Source organism: Balaenoptera acutorostrata, chromosome X (assembly GCF_949987535.1).
Source record: "Balaenoptera acutorostrata chromosome X, mBalAcu1.1, whole genome shotgun sequence".
Taxonomy (NCBI): domain Eukaryota; kingdom Metazoa; phylum Chordata; class Mammalia; order Artiodactyla; family Balaenopteridae; genus Balaenoptera; species Balaenoptera acutorostrata.
Window position 1 is genome coordinate 82,600,512 of NC_080085.1, and position 5,703 is coordinate 82,606,214.

General features: G+C 37.0%; 1 non-coding gene across 1 annotated transcript; it reads right to left on the reverse strand.

Moving 5' to 3' along the window:
* Positions 1 to 613: 613 nt before the first annotated feature.
* On the reverse strand, positions 614 to 716 carry LOC114238200 (U6 spliceosomal RNA). The gene has a single exon (XR_003623609.2). It is a non-coding gene; the product is annotated as a U6 spliceosomal RNA (small nuclear RNA).
* Between the last annotated feature and the right edge of the window lie 4,987 nt (positions 717 to 5,703).

A 5,703-nucleotide genomic window follows, 5' to 3' on the forward strand; every position in this document is an offset into this window, starting at 1 on the left:
TAATATAAGTGCCCCTTGATTTCCACTTAAAAAGCATATAATTTTTTTTAAGGAATTCCTTTATTTTTATTATTTATTTATTTATTTATTTATTTTTGGCTGTGTTGGGTCTTCGTTTCTGTGCAAGGGCTTTCTCTAGTTGCGGCAAGCGGGGGCCACTCTTCATCGCGGTGCACAGGCCTCTCACTATCGTGGCCTCTCGTTGCGGAGCACAGGCTCCAGATGCGCAGGCTCAGTAGTTGTGGCTCAAGGGCCTAGTTGCTCCGCGGCATGTGGGATCTTCCCAGACCAGGGTTCGAACCCGTGTCCCCTGCATTGGCAGGCAGATTCTCAACCACTGCACCACCAGGGAAGCCCAAAAAACATATAATTTTTAATCCACTTTGACAATTTTAGTCTTTTAATTAGGACATCAGTTGCATTTAAAATGATTATTGATATATTTGGCTTTTATCTACCATCTTATTATTAGTTTTATATTTAACCCAGCTGTTTAATCTTCTTTTTTCTTTTTATTCTTTTATATTATATTATATATTTATTATTTTATATTGTATATTATTTTATATATTTATTTATATTATCAAGACATTCTTTTATTCATTTTCTTCCCCCAAATATGAAACATTTCATAAATTTGCATATCATCCTTGAGTACAAACCTTGATAATCTTCTTTGTATCATATTAACTTTAGTATGTGTACTGCTGAAGTGAAAATGGCATTTTTTTTTAAACAAGAAGTTTTACTTTTGTGGAACTTTGTGATTTTAAAAAGTGCACATTATTTTGGAGAGTAAACTACATGCAGAAAAAATCTAGAACAGTTCACTTTCATGTAAGATATTTGTTCCCGTAAGTAGCCAAACCATAATAGATTCTACTGTAGAGACTCAAAGAAAAGTGATGATGTTTTTATGTTCACCATATTTGTAAACAACCTGGTGTGTGCCCATATGATTTAAATGTATAATTATTTAAAGAATGCAAATTATTTTTTAAAAATTAAGAACTGTGAAAGTTCTGGGATTTTTTTTTTTTACCATACTTGCAAGCTAACCAGTTAGCTTGCTACATTTCATGGATACTGGCAGAAAACAAAAAGACTACTGGGTCAGATTCAAAGGACTTTATTTTTCACAGAACAGTAGCCAGTATGATCTTCATGCTCACGTCAGTTCCTCTTGCCCTCAAGTTCCATGAGGGCAATATGGAGCGGTCCTAGGTGAATTCTGTACATGTAGTGTGTTTATGTCACAGTTGAAGAACACTGAGTTCAGGGAACCAGAATCTTTTACAGTGGGTTGTAAACAAACCTGACTGAAGGAGATAATATCTCCAATATCTCCTACAAGGAGATAATATCTTTATTACACTGGAGAGTAAACAAACCTGCTCTTTGCTCTGGAAGGAGTCAGTATCTTTATCTTCCAAAGCCATTTGCTATATAAATGTACTTGAAAAGATGGTCCAGAATGAAAACTTACAGTGCTCAGAAGACTTGTAGAAACATGAGAGACCCATGGAGAATTGTCTCCCACATAAATGTGTACAGAAAGAAATGAATCTAAAAATGGAATACTCAGTGTTAAAAATCACTGTTCTTATTCTTTTCTATTACGCTGTTTCACAATATCGATCCTGAGTCGTAAATGACGTAAAAAGTGGAAGATAGATTACTTAAATAGAAAGGTTGATCTTGTTGAAAGATACATGGATACTGAGAGATTATTAATTCTTGTTTCAGGCTGAACCACTCAGTTGAGTTGGTCATCTGTTTCTGTTTCAGAAAGCTCTCTGGACAGGATTTCTGATCTTCTCTTGGTAGCCTACAGTTTTAGATTGTTTGCAAAAATGGCTGAAATCACCCCCCTCCCCGTATCCATGTCTCTTTGCAATGTGATTTTGTAACTCCTTCCATTAAAAGGAGGATTTTATTTACCCACTCCTTGAATCTGGGCTATTCTTGTACTTTCTTCGATCAATAGAATGTGGCTGAAATGATGTTGTGGCTGTTCCTAGCCTAGGTCTTAAGAGACCTTGCACACTTCTGCTCTCTCTCAGAACCCTGTCCGGGTCCCAGGTGAACAGTTCGGAATAGCCTTCTCAATGATGACAGGCACGTGGCTTAGTTGCCAATGTTTTCTTTGCTGACAGCGAGCTAAGTCTAAGAAGGAAAACTCCTTAGCTGACTTGCAGCTGACTAAAATGCATTAGTTAGACCAGCCAAGACCAGAAGAACTGTCTAGTTTGAGTTCAGACAAAATTATTGATCCATAAAATCATGAGCCAGATAGTTGTTGTTTTAAATCACTAAATTTGGGGATGGTTAATTATTCAGTAGGAGCTAATTGCTACCTACATAAAATATTAGTTTGTTATTACCACCAAATTCATTCATTCATCCAGTCACTCGTTCACTAGCGTGAATAAAGTTTTATGTGCCAGAAGGAAACAAAACAAAAGCAATATCTCTATCTCTCTGAGACTAGTGGAGAAAGACAGAAAATAACATAAAAATAAAACATATAATATTCTAGGTGGTAATAAGCACAAAGAGAAAAAGGAAATTAAAAAATTTTATATCAGGTAGCCAGAGAAGGCCTCACTGAGAAGTTGTTTTTTTAATTTTTTTTCAGTTGAATTATAGTTGATTTACAATATTGTGTTAGTTTCAGGTATACAGCAAAGTGATTCGGTTTTATACATATATATTTTTTTTCTTTCAGATTATTTTCTGTTATAGATTATTATAAGATATTGAGTATAGTTCCCTGTGATATACAGTAAACCCTTGTTGCTTATCTACTTTATGTATAGTTGTTTGTATCTGTTAATCCCATACTCCTAATTTATCCCTCCACTCCCTCCCTTTCTCCTTTGATAAGCATAAGTTTGTTTTCTATGTCTGTGAGTTCGTTTCTGTTTTGTATATAGATTCATTTGTATTATGTTTTAGATTCTACATATAAGCGATATATAATATTTGTCTTTCTCTGTCTGACTTCACTTAGTATGATAATCTCTAGGTCCACCCATGTTGCTGCAAATGGCAGTATTTCATTCTTTTTGATAGTAGTAATATTCCATTGTGAGAAGTTAACTGTTGAATAAAGACACAGATGTAGTATGGGGGTGAATCATGTAGATATTTGGATGAAGAGTTTCCCAGGTAGAGAAAATGATAAGTGCAAAGCCATTAGGCAGATCCATATCTGGTGCACATTTTTGGGAACAGTTGGATTAGAGTGAGCAGTGGGAAGAGTAGTAAGAGATGATATTAGGTAATGGGAGGCTAGACCCTGTATCAATTTACCTTGGCTTTTACTTGGAGTAATATTAGAAGCCTTTCGAAACGTTTAAAAAATTTCCCCCCTTTCACTGGAAGACTCTGAAGCAGGGCCATGACATGAGCTGGCTTCAGTCTTGACAGGGTTATTCTCACTGCTGTGCTGAGAAGAGACTGAAAGAAAACAAAGGTGGAAGCAGGAAGATCAGTTAGGATGCTATATCAATAATGAAGGACCAGAGGTGATGAAAGATGGTAAGATTCCGGATATACTATATTTTGAAGGTAGAGCTGAAAGGATTTGCTTGCTGATGGATTTGGATTTAGTGTGTGAAAGAAACAGAGTAAAAATCACTCTAAGGATTTGGTCTAAGAAACTAGAAGAATGGCATTGCAATTAACAATATTAGCCTGAATTTCAGAGGAGATGTCTGGGCTGGAGGTAACTCATTTGGGAGTTATTCAATATGGAACATTTTTAAAGATATGAGTTTAGAAGGGAGAAGAAGACCAAGTACTGAACCCTTTAGCATGTCAGTGTTTTAATATCTGGGTGATAAGGAAAAGTAAGCAAAGGAGACTGAGAAGGAGTGGGCAATGAGGTAGGAAGAAAACTAAAAGTGTAAGACATCCTGGAAACAAATCGAAAAACAGTATTTAGAGGCAGAAGGACCACCAACTGTGTCAAATGCTGCAGAAAGGTCAATTAAGATGACCAAACACTGAATATTGATCACTCATTGAATTTAGCAATATGGAGCTTATTAGTAACTGTGACACAGTCAATTTAATGAACAGATCTTAGCAAAGCCTGCTTGAAATGGGCTCAAGATAAAATGAGAAGAAACTGGAAACAGCTGGTATAGCTCACACTTTTGAGGAGTTTTGCTGTAAAATGAAAGAGAAAAATTAGGCATAGTTGGAGTAGGAAGTGGTGTGAAGATCGTTTGTTCATTAGTTTCTTCCTTCCTTCTTTTGAAATAACACATGTTTAATTATTGGCAGGAAAGATCCAGTAGAGAGAAAGAAATTGATGATGGAGGAAACATGACACTCATTTTCTGCTCTGTAATAAGAATGCAAAAAGAGCCTCCTATTTTCCACTACAAATTTTCCTTCCTTCATTCAGGATTGAACAGCCAAGGGGTGTAATGGGAATGAACTAATTATTATAGCATAATAATAGGAGAAGTGCATTTCTGGCTTGGTCAAAATGGCCAGCAGCAAACCTTCTTTGTGTTTCAACTGTCCTCATGTATAAAGAGAGAGAGAAGTTTTTAAAAAAAGTGGGAAGGAAATGAACTAACATTTCGGAGCTCTCTGTTTCTCTTGCCCTCACACACTGACTTTTCAGGCTACATGGCATTTGCAGAGTACGTGCTCTGGCTATGTGCTGCCGTCAGAATTTGTGTACTCAAAGGAGCTATAATGACATGGCAAATGATATATGAATATGCATCTACATGACTTCATTCCCACCCTCTCTTTTGCTAGTTTTCAGGATTACTAATGTGTAATTTTTGTTAGCAAATACATTGAGGCAGAAGGAACCCACCAGAGCTGCAACAAAGCAGAATAATAATATCACCCCTCCAAGCTGCCCCAGCAGTGCCAGGGGACATGAGATGAAGACAGAAGCCTGGGCATTAAGACCGCCAGCCTGCTAATTAGGAAACCAGGGCTTTGCTTCTGACTCAGCTGCTGACTCGCTGACTCACTCTGCCATCAGCAAGTCATTTTGTCTCCCTTGGCATTATCATCATTACAAAGGTGATGGTGATTCCTGCCTCCCTGGATATATTGATGATTCATACATATTCAAAAGCTCAGAAAAAAGTGGGAGGAAAATGCCTTAAAATTCAAGGTATCACAAAGACAGTGTTTCTCTTGAAATAATGGCAGTTTCTTTTCATCTTGTGGATAAAATCTTATTTTTCTCCCGAATAGCATCAAGCCATCAAAATAGAAAACTCTCATGTACTAATTTCAAAGATTTCTTTGTGAGTGGGTGGGTACTGAAGTTTAATGAGGGGCAAGTTGGCCAAGAAATCTTTCTGTCTTCTGGGTCTGTTAAGGAGATGTCAGCCGGCTACATGGAAACTTATTTGCAAAGCAGGAAAGAACGTCAGGGTATTACATTTCCGATGAGAGGAGTTCATCATTAATCAGCTCTAAATAGCACTACAAACCATAAGCTTCATTTTAATCAAATTGATTTCTCCCCAGTTCTACAGAACACAGTCGTGTCAGCTCAGAGAAAAACCTAGGGTCTTTCATAGGCCCAGGTCATTAAATCCACTTCTGAGCCCTGCTTCAGCTTTATGGAACCTGTCATCAATTCATGGGTACTTTCCCTGTCCCCTTCCAAACAAAAAGGAAATATGCTATTCATTCAGGCTATTTCAGTTTATTCCT